At 41.5% G+C, this 14,980-nt stretch overlaps 1 protein-coding gene across 3 annotated transcripts in view; it reads left to right on the forward strand.

The window, feature by feature from the left end:
- RIC1 (RIC1 homolog, RAB6A GEF complex partner 1) overlaps nt 1-14,980 on the forward strand; it is a 79,473-nt gene that overhangs the window by 14,293 nt on the left and 50,200 nt on the right. The window lies entirely within an intron of this gene.

Consider the following 14,980-nt stretch of genomic DNA (forward strand, 5'->3'; position numbering starts at 1 on the left):
CAATAAAATGTTCTAATTTTAAAACTCATTTAAAAAAACCTGTTCAGTTTCATGAAACCTAATGATATAAGCCTCAGTTCTTAGTTTGGTCCAGATCAGTGGAACAAACCATGCCTGAAAGAAACCCCAGTATGTAATTTTGTACATTTGTGCCAAAAAATTAAAACTGTTTAAAAACATTTCTATACTATCCTTAAACAGGTTTGAAAGTAAAATTCATATGTTACTGTACATAATTTATTTTTAATGTCTGGTATTTATGTAATGCCTCTTATTTCCAAATTGTTACAGACTACAGAATATACTTCACTCTTTTGAAATGCTGCCAATGAAATATACTGAAATTTTAACTGTGCACTGCAATGTTACTAAAAGGTTTGGTACAGAAGCTAAAGATTACATTTAAAACTGTAGGGATAAATTTTATGGAGGCAGAATCTGCAGTCTTTTTTAAATCATAAACTGTCTAAGACAACAGAGTAATAACTATGCTTGAGTGGTCAGAGGCTCCTTTTTACATGTGAGAAAAATGGCACTTCCTTAAAACTATGATGAGCTTTGGTTCCCTATTGATTCTGAAGAAAGAAAACATATATATTTGGGGCCTCTTGACTCCATAGTCACAAAATTTGCCATGGGTTACCCCTTCTTCCCCCCACTCTAGAATCTAAGCTTCCATTTTAAAACATGTAGCCTTCATGGTTTTGCTCAAACCTTTGTTAAATTTTTTTGTTCAAAAGCTGGTGAAATGTGGCAGGATGTGTCATCTTAACCTATAATCTCATTAGATAAAATCCTTAAAAGAAATTGCAGAATAGTTAAAAAAATATTCTGATGTAAACTGAGATTGTATAAAAAGATGTGAATACATAGTTTCAAGGCTTCTGATGATATCACAGAATTTTTATATCAGCAGACCATTTCTACCATAAAATGAAGTGGCAATATATAAATAAAACTAATGTGAATTAATAGTTTTGATGAGACAGTGTTCACCTCTGAACGCTTCTCAGGTGCTCTGGGCAAGCTAAATAGTTCAGTATGACAGAAGAAAGTGTGGGAGGGTGCTTTGGAGCATCATTGACCAGCATTGCCATCATAACCAGCACTACTGTCTGCTGAGACCATCCACACTACTTGGCTTATTTCTCTTGATCCTGTGGTGTTCTGGCCAGACCAAATAAGGAGAGGGAACCTGATGAAAGTACTATTTTGATGACTCTGTCTTGAGCAGCTCCTGAGATGTGAATCTGAGGGCAAGTCTGCACTACTGCGCTGTGTCGGCGTAGCTGCACCAGTGCAGCCGTGCCACTGTAGCACATCTCGTGAAGACGCACAATGCTGACGGGAGAGCGCTTTCCCATCGGCTTAATTACTCCATCTCTGCGAGAGGCAGAAGCTATGTCTGCGGAAGAACATCTTCCGCCGTCATAGCATGGTGTGGAGAGAGCTTAAGTCGATGTGACTTACGTCAATCGGAGAGGTCTTTTTCACACCCCTGAGCAACGATAGTTACATCCACTTAAGTGGTAGTGTAGACCACCCCTAAGATGCCTACTGCTGCGCTGTCCCCTAGTGGAGTGGTCCCCAAACTTTTTATCTCATGCCCTCCCTCACCCCTGTCTGCCCCCCGTCCCTCTGAGCTGGGGTCAGGATCATGGCTCCAGGATGGGAGGATGTGGACGGGGGTAAGGGAGCTGAGGCTGGGGCCGCAGCTTGGGGGTGGGGGCCATGGCCAGGAGTAGAGCTGGATGGTGCTACCTACCTGCCTGCCCGCCCCCCAGCCATGTCCCTCTGTATGTTCCTTCATGCCCTACAGTTTGGGGACGTCTGCCCTAGTGGCACTGCTACTTGTACAGCTGTTGAGCCAGGGCTGTTTCCCTTAAAAGACTGTATAAATAGAGGCAATAATGAAGATTTGTTTAAAATGTACAAAATAATTATACGGTAACGTATTTGTTATACCCTAAGATATGTATGAAACATTTCCCAGCTCTTCATTCTGAACCTCAGCAAGTGCTGTTCTTTTTTCATAGATCCTTAGATATTAGGATCAGAAGGGACCATTATGATCATCTAGTTTGACCTCCAGCACAATGCAGGCCACAGAATCTCACCCACCCACTCCTGCGATAAACCCCTCACCTATGTCTGAGCTATTGAAGCCCTCAAATCATAGTTTAAACACTTCAAGGTGCAGAGAATCCTCCAGCAAGTGACCCATACTACAGAGGAAGGCGAAAACCCCCCAGGGCCTCTTCCAGTCTGCCCTGAAGGAAAATTCCTTCCCGACCCCAAATATGGCGATCAGCTGAACCCTGAGTATGTGGGCAAGACTCATCAGCCAGATACCCAGGAAAGAGTTTTCCTCCCCTTTATTATTCCAGCTTCGGTTCTATAGACAGCAGCTGCTTTTTTTGTGTTGTGCATCTTGTGTTGTGGTAGCATGTTTCATTTCAGGAGTGTTTTCTCTTTCAAATAACCCAGGTTAGAAAACAGGATAGATATTGTATTTTTTTATACATTTTCTCTTTTGGGTCAATTTTAGACCTGGATTTGGAGTTTCCACTTTTCGATTCTCCTACTGTAATTTTCTGTCCCTCTAATGGTATACCCCATTTCCTAGCCTCATTTGATGAAAGCCTGGTCACTTGTTCCTGCCTGGTTCAACCTTCTGCCAAAGGTGGCATGGATTTGTTTTGGATTGATTCCATTTCAAGTAACCGTCTGTCTCATTTTGCTCACTTCTGTCATCCTCGCTTTACTAATAGTAGCTCTTTATAAGAAGCAAAGCTGATGGTGTGGTGATTATATATGTACTCATATAATTGCATAAATTCGTTATCTAGAATCTTGTCTGTAATAGCAAAAGCAAATGAGAAATGTTGTCCTTGTTTGGACCTCTGTCTGTGCTTTAACCAGATGTGAGGTTAGTCATGAAGTTTTAAATCATGGATATCTTTACAAATTTAGCTTTGTAAATATTAGAAGATCTTCACAACATCCAATCTGAAGACTGAGCTGCAGCTCTCTTAACCTCCAGTTAAGGCGGGGAAGGGAGATTTTGAATCAGACTGCCTCTTGGATAAAGCCTTCTGTTATACCACCCTGTGGGCCTGGAAAAGATCTTGCTTAGGTCCTTACCCAAAATGATTTAGGGACCTGAGATTCCTTGTGTGACACAAGCATAAGAACGTCTTAAAAAAAAACAAAAAAAACCCCAAACCCTTTAAGTCATAAGACAGTCAAGAGAGACACAAGTTTTAGATTCAAATTCTGTTTTGAGATGTTTTCTTCTGCTTCCTCCTGGATGCCTGGTCTACTTGAATGCTGCTTTGATATGTCGCAGACTAGAGCAGCTAATAGCATTTTAAGCATTGATAGGAAGTATCCTCTGCTTCTTGTTCCATTGAAGATTTGTCATGACTGGCAGAGGGGAGGGAATTGTTATAAGGGTGTTGAGGAGTACTCCTAAACTTTGTGGTTGCTGGGTGTGGAAGTGGCAGAGATGGCATGGGGTTGTGGGAGCTCAGCCACTACTAAAAGCTGCAGTGCCAGCATATAAAGGGAGTGATGTAAACATCTGACTTCTTCCTCAGTAGCACCAAGAGGTTTCTCTGCCCCATTATACCCTACCTGTGGGAAGGAGTCTACAGAAGTCTCACCCGTGAAAGAAGATGCAGGGTCTGTTGTATGTCGAATGAAATTGACATTTGACTACTCTAATAGTTTATTGCAATTCACTTGTAAGATTTTAGAAAGTGTTGTGGGTGGGGATTAAATGGAGATGCACTCTATAATGATGATTCTTTGGTGGTAGAATGTTTTTGGAAGCTGTTCTGAAAGTATTGTTAAAATTCCATAGCCTTTTGAGTTTTGAATGCAACATGGAGGCCAGGGTTTGCCTTTTTTCAAGCACCCAACATATTGGACTGATGTGCAGTATGATCAGTGCCAGTAGGAAAAGGAGCAGAGCTCCAAGTATGTTAAATGATTTCCAAATGAATTTTTGCTTGGTTGAGTGGAAAGTTTACCATGTGGTGCAATTATCAGCCCTTCAGACAGCCCTTTATCAGATGTAAAGAATAAAACTGAATTTACTTTTACTTTCATGACTAATTGTATATTTTTCTACAGTTTGTTAGAGCTATTTGTACGCCATAAATAAATGTCAGGTTTATGTAGTTACATGACTTCCCTTTTTATAAAACAGAACAAAAAGCTCCACGCTAGCAAGATCTCAGGAAATTTATTGTACACCTATTTTATTGCCAGAAAAATGGAATGAAACAGCCCAAAATGCGAGGGCACATACTTTTTGAAATATATAAATATACTGATGGGGCATTGTATCTTGTATACAGTACATGAGACTAATCAGGAATTGAGACTGTGTGTTCTGTTTTATCTTGTAAGAATTTTATTTTTAAATATGTCTGTACTAGTAAAGCTAAAACCAGAGGGACAATTTATGTTTAAAGGTACAGTACGTGGTAGACTCTGTAAAATCAACTGTTCTAGTCAAGTTGTTAGTGACCATATAATAATTTTAGGTCTGGTCTACATTGCAGACCTATACAGTATTGGTATAACTACTTTGCTTGGGTGGTGAGAAAAATCCATACCCCTCTGCAACGCAGTTATATCAGCATAAATCCCCTGTGTAGATAGTGCTATGTCAACAGGAGGGCTTCTCCTGCTGACATATCTATGGCCTCTCGGGGAGGTGGATTAACTACACTGACGGGAGAGCTCTCCTGTCGGCATAGGAGCGCCTTCGCTTAACTACTACAGCGGCATCGCTGCAACAATACAGCGTTTTAAGGTGTAGAGAGCTGCCCTGAGTAATTTTATACAAAATTTTAGTGATTGTTTGACTTAGTTCTTCTAATAGACATTCAGAAGGTAAATTGGTGAAAGACTTTTTTTTTTCTTTGATCAACAGGAGGGCGTTATGCTGAGGAAATGAGATTTTAAATATTTATTTATGTGGCCCCATAACGTGTGCATGATACGTCTGTAGTCAAATACAAGAGATGCTGTCTGACTTGGGGCCTGCAACCTATTTCCCAATCCTGCTAAGATTTAGCACATGCTTAACTTTTAATCAGATGAGTAGTTTGAGTTCAGTGAGACCATTTGTGTGTTTAAACTCAACCCTCGATTTTTGCGAACGCGTGCCAATATTTCATTTATAATTAAATAGTAGTGTACTGAAGTTTTTGTATTAGGTTATTAAAAGTCCATCAGCTTAATATATTTCTGAGAATCTTTGATTTATGAGAAGCACTTAAACTACTTCTAGAACTTAATTATCATGAATGTGATCAACATTTTTCTGTTTTCTTATTATTTTTTTGGTTCTGCTTGGCAGTGCCTTATCTAGAGTCGCTTTCTGGTTCTCCTGTATAGTTGGTCAGGATTCTGTTCCTTGAAGGATGGAGATAGAGATATGGAGATAGAGATCAAAACTTGAATTCCTCTCTGTGATGTGCTTATTTTCCTAGGAGGAATAATTTTATAGGATGCCCACACCTAGATCTTTTGGGTTTATAACAAGAAACAACTTGGTGGAAACACCTAATTATATTGTAGGGTTGTCATAAGTGGAGCGCCTTTTCCAACTCCCCTTTTCCCTCACATGAATCAACTATCCACAAATTAGCTCTCTGGGACTAGAAACAATGTGGTGCTTCCTTGGAACACAATCTTTTATGTGCAGCAGCTTGGATACCTGCTAATAACAGCTTGCTGGTGGGTTGGCTCATAGTGCTATTCTGCACGTTTGCGCTGTATTTTTGATCTTTAAAATGAGTTTATTTCCAAGATCAGTTTTCTTTTTTCTGTTGAGATTTAATTAGCATGTGTTTAAATAGATTCTAGTTAAATATGACTTCACCAAATTACTTGGATTTTATTTTCAGTAGTCTGAGCAATGCAGATAACCCTGTTTTAGCCCTGAAGCCACCTCGATCTATGGATTCAGACCAGATTCCCACCCAATCTCAGGTCTCTGGGGAAACCTCTGTTATAAAAAAAATTTACTAATCTGTAAATTTCTTGAAATATCAGAAAAGCTGTCTAAACAACTTACATCTTCAAAAGCCTCTTATAGCTGCATTAAAGGAAAAATTATACGAACACTTTCAGTAATAAGTTAGAATGTTTGTATCAGGTCTTCATTTGCATCAGGTAAGTCCTTACATCCTCCTACTTCGTGGTCTGTGCCAGCTCCTGCTAAATTGTCAGCAACTACAGAGGATTTGGACAGTGTTGCAAAATGTATTTCTGCCTCCATTTGGGAAACAAACACTTGCTAATGGCCATCAAAGACCAGAGCAGTTGATTCAACTTTAATAAAGTTTCTTTAATTTCAGTCTTTGGAGCGATAATTGAGAGCTTACAGTAGTTTAGAGAATCTTGCCTTATTATATTTCTAACTTGCATTTAAAAGTAGAATTTCATAAACTTCATCATAAAGATATGACATCCCTATTTGACCCTTACGCAATGGGCCCTAAAGTACTGGTTTCTGATTTTATCCAAAGCCGATAGTTTTTGTGGAAGTGTCTTAATAGAAAACCAGGCTGACCATAGCTCATTTGAAGCCCCCTGTTAAAGCCTTGAATTGGAGAAGCCAAGTGCCTGGATAAGCGCATCCCATATCTTTCAAAATGCAATTGAATACACTTGGAGAATTAGATAGCTAAATAGAAAGTAATAGGTGCATAAAATTATGGATTCTGTTACTTTGTTACTTATTCCACAAAATCTAACCTTTTTAAAAAAAAAACTCAGTTGAGTAGATACAATTTTTATAAATTGATATTAACTGCTACATGGTAGCCAAGCTTTACAGAAAACTGGGTCCAGACAGATGACAGCATATCTGCTAAAGCATATTGTTCTCATTGAAGTATTAATCTTGGTATCTTTGCCCAGACTGAAGAATGAGTTTAATCTATCGAATTCTGCTATTAAGGTGCTCTTACTTCTCCACTCACTTTTTTCTCATTATGGGTTTTTTACCCCCAGATTTTCCAAGGCAGACTTTTCTTGAGAATACAGCCTCTGCTGGAAGGAGTTTGGGCATAATTGCTTAATCCCCTGTTTCCTTTTAATTTTTCAGCCTTCTCCTACTTTGGAGGTGTGAATATTTAGTCGTAGTTGGAATGGTGTTGAATTACAAACATGGAGAGGAACACCCAGTTTTGTAGACTAATTATAATCATTCTCTCAGGCATTGCAAGCAGTTACAGGAAAAAGTCTGCTTATTAAATGAGCATGGGACGCTTTAAAGATCCTATTTTCTGGGAACTGAATTCATGTTGGTCTCTTAGATTAGCTAAATCAAATGAAAGAAAATGCCGGTGTCATCAGATGGTACTTGGTTTTCCAGCCATTCCAGTGTACAAGTAGATTAACACCAAGGAAGTCCGTCTGAAATTGCTAACTACTGATCAACCTCCTATACAGCAAACAAGGAAAGATTAAGACTGAGCTCTCAAAACTGGATACTCTCATAAAAAAAAAAAACAACTCTCCACACAAACTTCCTCATGGCTGGACTTTACAAAAACTAGACAAGCCATTTACAACACACTCTTTGCTTCTCTACAAAAGAGAAAGGACGCTAAACTATCTAAACTACTACATGCCACAAGGGGCCACAACTGTGGTTCCCTTAACCCACCCAGCAATAATCTATCCAGCTATACTCTTAGGACAGATTCTTCTTCTGGGCTATCTCGGGGCCTCTCCTTCTGCCCCTCCACCCCCACGAACATGATAAAGTTCTGTGGTGACCTAGAATCATATTTTCGACATCTCTGACTCAAGGAATATTTCCAACACACCTCTGAACAGCATACTAACCCACAGAGACCTTCCAAACAACACTACAAAAAGAAGGATTCTGTGTGGACTCCTCCTGAAGGTCGAAACAACAGATTGGACTTCTATATAGAGTGCTTCCGCCGATATGCACGGGCTGAAATTGTAGAAAAGCAGCATCACTTGCCCCATAACCTCAGCCGTGCAGAACACAATGCCATCCACAGCCTCAGAAACAACTCTGACATCATAATCAAAAAGGCTGATAAAGGAGGTGCTGTTGTCATCATGAATAGGTCGGAATATGACCAAGAGGATGCTTGGCAGCTCTCCAACACCACTTTCTACAAGCTATTACTCTCTGATCCCACTGAGGGTTACCAAAAGAACTACACAGTCTGCTCAAGAAACTCCCTGAAAAAGCTCAAGAACAAATCCGCACAGACACACCCCTAGAACCCTGAGCAGGGGTATTCTACCTGCTAACCAAGATCCATAAACCTGGAAATCCTGGACTCCCCATCATCTCAGGCATTGGCACCCTGACAGCAGGATTGTCTGGCTATGTAGACTCCCTCCTCAGGCCCTACGCTACCAGCACTTCCAGCTGTCTTTGAGACACCACTGACTTCCTGAGGAAACTACAGTCCATTGGTGATCTTCCTGAAAACACTATCCTAGCCACTATGGATATAGAAGCCCTCTGCACCAACATTCCACACAAAGATGGACTTCAAGCCATCAAGAACAGTATCCCCGATAATGTCACGGCAAACCTGGTGGCTGAACTTTGTGACTTTGTCCTCACCCATAACTATTTCATATTTGGGGACAATGTATATCTTCAAATCAGCGGCACTGCTATGGGTACCCGCATGGCCCCACAGTATGCCAACATTTTTATGGCTGACTTAGAACAACGCTTCCTCAGCTCTCGTCCCCTAATGCCCCTACTCTACTTGCACTACATTGATGACATCTTCATTATCTGGACCCATGGAAAAGAAGCCCTTGAGGAATTCCACCATGATTTCAACAATTTCCATCCCACCATCAACCTCGGCTTGGACCAGTCCACACAAGAGATCCACTTCCTGGACGCTACAGTGCTAATAAGCAATGTCACATAAACACCACCCTATACCAGAAACCTACTGACCACTATACTTACATGCCTCCAGCTTTCATCCAGACCACACCACACAATCCATTGTCTACAGCCAAGCTCTGCGATACAACCACATTTGCTCCAACCCCTCAGACAGAGACAAACACCTACAAGATCTCTATCAAGCATTCTTACAACTACAGTACCCATCTGTTGAAGTGAAGAAACGGATTGACAGAGCCAGAAGAGTACCCAGAAGTTACCTACTACAGGACGGGCCCAACAAAGAAAGTAACAGAACACCACTAGCTATCACCTTCAGCCCCCAACTAAAACCTCTCCAATGCATCATCAAGGATCTACAACCTATCCTGAAGGATGACCCATTGCTCTCACAGATCTTGGGAGACAGGCCAGTCCTTGCTTACAGACAGCCCCCCAACCTGAAGCAAATACTCACCACACAACAGACCCACTAACCCAGGAACCTATCCTTGCAACAAAGCCCGTTGCCAACTGTGTCCACGTATCTATTCAGGGGACACCATCATAGGGCCTAATCACATCAGCCATTCTATCAGAGGCTCGTTCACCTGGACATCTACCAATGTGATATATGCCATCATGTGCCATCAATGCCCCTCTGCCATGTACATTGGCCAAACCGGACAGTCTCTATGTTAAAGAATAAATGGACACAAATCAGCCGTCAAGAATTATAACATTCAAAAACCAGTCGGAGAACACTTCAGTCTCCCTGGTCACTCGATTACAGACCTAAAAGTGGCAATTCTTCAACAAAAAAACTTCAAAAACGGACTCCAATGAGAGACTGCTGAATTGGAATTAATTTGCAAACTGGACACCATTACATTAGGCTTGAATAGAGACTGGGAGTGGATGGGTCATTACACAAAGTAAAACTATTTCTCCATGTTTATTCTCTCACTCTCCCCTCCCCCCTGTTCCTCACATGTTCTTGTCAATTGCTGGAAATGGCCCACCTTGATTATCACTACAAAAGGTTTTTTTCTCTCCTGCTGGTAATAGCTCAGCTTACCTGATTTCTCGTTAGTGTGTATGGTAATACCCATTGTTTCATGTTCTCTGTGTATATAAAATCTCCCCACTGTATTTTCCACTGCATGCATCCGATGAAGTGAGTTGTAGCTCACGAAAGCTTATGCTCAAATACATTTGTTAGTCTCTAAGGTGCCACAAGTACTCCTTTTCTTTTTGCGGATACAGACTAACACGGCTGCTACTCTGAAACCTGATCAGTGTGGTACTTACTGAAAGTTTCTCTTCATGTGAGCTTTATTTTTGAGGGGAAGCTATTTTATGGAGTATAGCATGGAAACTGTAGGGTTAAATGTAAGAGACATTTCTGGGTGGGGAGGCGGGGTGGAGGGGAAGACAGTTCTCAGGGGGCTCAGTTTGAAGCAAGAAATTGGGATTCTTGCTGTCTCTGTGTCTTGAGAACAGAGTTCCCATGAATGGGGGTAGAAGGCTCTTTCCCACCCACCCACACAGAGCATGAGAAGAACTTGGGCAGAGACACTCACTCTCTGCAGTCCGTGAATCTCTGAAGAGGCTAAGTGTTCGTGGCTGTGATTGGATGGAATTTTAGGGAGAAAGAATCGGTTGGTCTCAGCTTCGACTCTGGCCACTGAAGATTTTTTCCCTGTAAGCCATGGCATGTTTGTGAAACCCCTGTAATTCCTGAACTTCATCTGTGGGCTACTATTGGCTTTTGTTCTTTTTTTGGTCGCAGTTGCCACTTGCAATATCTAGGACTTGTAGTTTATTTTAATAACCAAAAGCAGGATTTATTGACTTGCTTTTGAAAGGAGATAATTTTACCTCATAAGAGAATCTGAAGGTTCTAATCTTTCTCCTGCACAAGAGGATCCTTGTTTTTAAAAGTGTATTTGGACCGTAGCCCAATTCATTAGTGGCTACATGCTGCCAGTGATCCATGTGTTATGCACTCGTTTATGTCTGCAAGTTTCTTGTGTAGATTTAGGGCAGGAAATTTCTTTAGCTACTTTGGCACATAGAGCTAAGTGACTCTGATCTATGGAAGCAGATTGTCCTTACCTCTTGTATAAGTAAGAAGGTCTAAAATCTTCAGCTGACTGTCAGATAAGCTTGTCTTGAGCAGTGGCAGATTGGAAAGATTTGGCAGTCCTTTGAGGGGCTTTGTCCTTCAAATAAATGTTTACATTGATATTGACAAATCCAACTTCCAGGTGCTTTCCAGCAGACTTTTAAGATACAAAGTGGGACCCAGATAACTAGTTGAAAGATGACATTCTGGATTATTGATTCTATATTTGTCAAATATTGTCAAGATGGTATTAAGATTCAAAGAACTTTCTACCCTGACAGTGATAGTCTTGTACATGGGTATGTTGAGATTAAGCATGTTTAGTTGTAGTTAGAACAGAGTTTTACCAGGTTGGGTACAGAACTCTGATCCTCTCTAACAATACTACTTATAACATTAAAGTGTACAGTGGCTACTTTCAACTCTATAGTGTAAAGCAGATCAATGTAAAAAGGATCAAGGATTATGGGATACCAGCTGTTTCCTGTATTTCACTCTGTTGCAGATCACTGTTGGATATTTCAGCATTTTTAAGGAAAATGAGCATTATTGTGCATCTTAGACGAATTAAAGTTTAAACAGCTCTTGTATAAACTTAACTTAGATATAATCAGAGCCATTTGTTGTCGGGTGATGGAAGGTATGTCTGGCCTGAGGTTGTACTGGAACCTGGTAGTGAAGAAAGAACCCTACTCTTCCTCTGTAGAATCATAGAAATGTAGGGCTGGAAGGGAACTTCAGAGGTCATCAAGCCCAGCCCCTGTGCTGAGGCAGGACCAAGTAAACCTAGACCATCGCTAACGTGTGTTCATTCAACCTGTTCTTAAATGCCTCCATTGGAATAACTTGTTTAGGAATTCTGTGGCAGAACTGGGAATTGAACCCACATCTCCTGAATCCTAGGCTAGTGCATTAACCATGTAGATGTCGTCCTCCTTAGATGAGTGTGTGTCAGGAGCTGCTTGCCGAGTCAAGGCATTAAAGATCTCATACCCAGGAAGTACAGCTGCTGAACTGATTTCTGTCACTGAAAGAGAAATTCTGAACTTTTTGTTGATGGGTGTGTGTATGTGGCAGTAGTCGGGGCAGGCGCTTGTAACACCATTTGTTGCATTAATACCTAGGCACCACCCAAGGAGTAACCAGAGCCATTGCTGTTTAACTTTCCTTCCCATTTTCTCCAACTACTCAGGGCTATGTCCTTCTGAATTTCCTATTGTCTCTGTGATGGGTTCCCTCCGGGGTGCCACCTGGAACTGGGGTACCACTGAGCCCTCTGACCCACCAGCCTGGGCTCCCTTTCACACTGTGCTACTGTGATAAGCTGCAGACACGCTCCTGGGTCCAGCACTTCCCCCAGTTCAGTCTTTGTTCCTCAGATGTTTCCAGGAGTTGTCTTGTATAGGAGTGAAGAACACGAGATGATGTCACTCCCTGCCTTGTATAGCTTTTGCATATGGTGGGAACCCTTTGTTTCAAAGCTTGGCTCCCAGACCAGTCTGTGGAAAAATACTGACATCCCAAGATGGAGTCCAGCATCATGTGGTCTGATCACACGTCCTTGTAGAGTAATAGCAGACATTACTCACAGGCTGCTTGGAGTGTTCTCTGGCAGGCTCGTCACCAGGTGGGAGATAAGCTTCCCCTAAGGCCTACTGTTTTTTCCTAATGGCCCCTTGCCCACCCATTAAGTCACACACATATGCCTAAAATCACTCTTTAAAATTGGGACTTGAGCCTGTCACCTGTATTCCTGGAAAATTTTACCCACTGCCACTATCTGTTTTTTAGCAAGATTAAATGTATAGAGATTGTTACCTTTATCATTGAGGTTTTTTTTCTGTGTTTCAGTAGGATAAGGTTAATATGGTCAGAGGTTTGATTATTAAACTGGAATGTCAGCATTTACATAAAAGGAATGAAGTGGTATATAGTTACTTGAATACTACATAACTTGTCAAAGTGTCTTTGGAGGGAAATAAGTTTTTGGTACTAGACTTTGCTTTAGCTATATGGTTCAGATAGGTGGTAGTTCTCCATTAGCCAGTTTTATACTATGTACAAAACTAAATCTAGGTCAGTTACACCTTGTTTTGTTGACAACAAAGGAGTTATATTAGGGCAGTATTTGCTAGCACATAACAGTTCAAAAAGTTTTATACCATGCATGTTAGTCTATGAAACTCTAGTTGCCTGAGCTTGCGAGGCCATATACTCAACTTGATGGCATTTGTTTGTATGCCATGTGGGATCTTTTGAACATGACATATAATCAATCCCAAACTTTCAGGGAATGTTCTTGGCATCTGTGGTTAGCACTCCACTGATTTGGAAATCAGATTCCCAAAAGATTGAAAATGGGGAACATATGGAGCTCCTGCCATCTGTTTAGCACAGCTGGAGTGTCAAGCAACTTCTCAATTGGCTGTACATCAAACAACTGACTGATAATACCCTTTAACACCTTCCAACATAATACTGCCCCCATCTCATCTCTACTCATCCTCCCAACAGAGTTTAACATGTCCACACTCTGAATTCAGGTAAGGTGGGAGGGGAGTAGGGGTCTGCCCACAGTCCTGACATGGGTGTGGGAATGGGGGACCCTAGTAAGGAGACACACAGAACCCCTGGCAAGGAGAGATTGTTAGCCCCTGGTATAGGGAGCGAATGTAAGACAGACCCCATTTCATGGGGTAAAGGTAGCGGGTGGCAGGCAGACCCCTTCCATGAGGAGTAAATGGGGACACACACAAACCCCTGAAATGGGAGCACGCAAAGCCCCTCATGTGCGGGGTAGGAGTTTTCTGGAAGGGAAAGTGGGGGCTCATAGAGCCCTTGCCATGGGTGGGGGAGGGGAGGGCATGGAAATGGGGTTGCACACAGAGCCCTGGTATGGGTGGGGCACAGAAACCCAGGAATGAGGCGCGCACAGAGCTTCAGGCATGAAGGAGCGGGTGGGGGAGTTTCAGGGAGGCCCTGAAATAAAGGGGAATGGGAGTGTGGCTTCTAGGGAGCTTGTGGAGTGGAATGGAGAATACAGGGAACCCTTGGTGTGTGCAGTGAGCTTGGCCCTATGGAAGCTACAAGTAAACAAACTAGTTGTTGTGTCAGTATTTGATGCTGAAATATGCTTGCTTGTACATTTCCCTCAATCTACAGTAAAATCCAGTTCATAGTGATTCAATGTTACAGGTGGCATCCTGTGGCAGCCACCTAGTCTAGAAAATATGCTGCTAAGAATTCACTTTAAAAGCTTTCAGCCATAGTTTTGCCTGTATTGTGGACTAGGTACCATTGTGTTAAAATGGCTTTTGTGAAAATTAAGTCTAGACAGTGACCTAATCTGGAATTGTTTCAATTGGATTTAACCTGTTTTATTGCTTTTATACCCATTGAGGCCAAACAGTTTTCAGAACCCTTCATAGAAGCATGCTACACAATGAAGTGTCAGTGACGACTTTTCTCATGTAGACACGCCAATGAAAACTGATTTAAAATGTGGCTTATAAAAGACTTATGCCTGGTCTATGCTGACCAAACACTGGCTAAACTGTAGGCATGAACCATGTTTAAACATTTAGTCTAAAATGGTTTAATTTGTCAGTGCAGCCAGGATCAGTCTCACACGAGTTGCCTTTTGGAATTTTTTGTCAGTAGCAGAGGTGGTTTGGTGGAGATTTGTCTTTACCTATTGCATAAGCAAATTATGTGATGCAATCTCTGTGTAGTCAGAGACAAGCATGATATATTTTTTAATGTCTGAGGCATCAAGCTACCTTGCAAAGGCGTTGTGGAAAGGACATGTTTTGGCAAGCATCATTTTACATTCCATGAATGGCAAGATCACAAAGATTTAGTCTTTCATGTTGGAGATAAATTTGTTTTTCTGCAGGTATTTGCTGGTTAGCCTTCTGAGGGCAATTCTA

The sequence above is a fragment of the Lepidochelys olivacea genome (assembly GCF_965140295.1).
Source record: "Lepidochelys olivacea isolate rLepOli2 genome assembly, chromosome: 5".
Taxonomy (NCBI): Eukaryota; Metazoa; Chordata; order Testudines; family Cheloniidae; genus Lepidochelys; species Lepidochelys olivacea.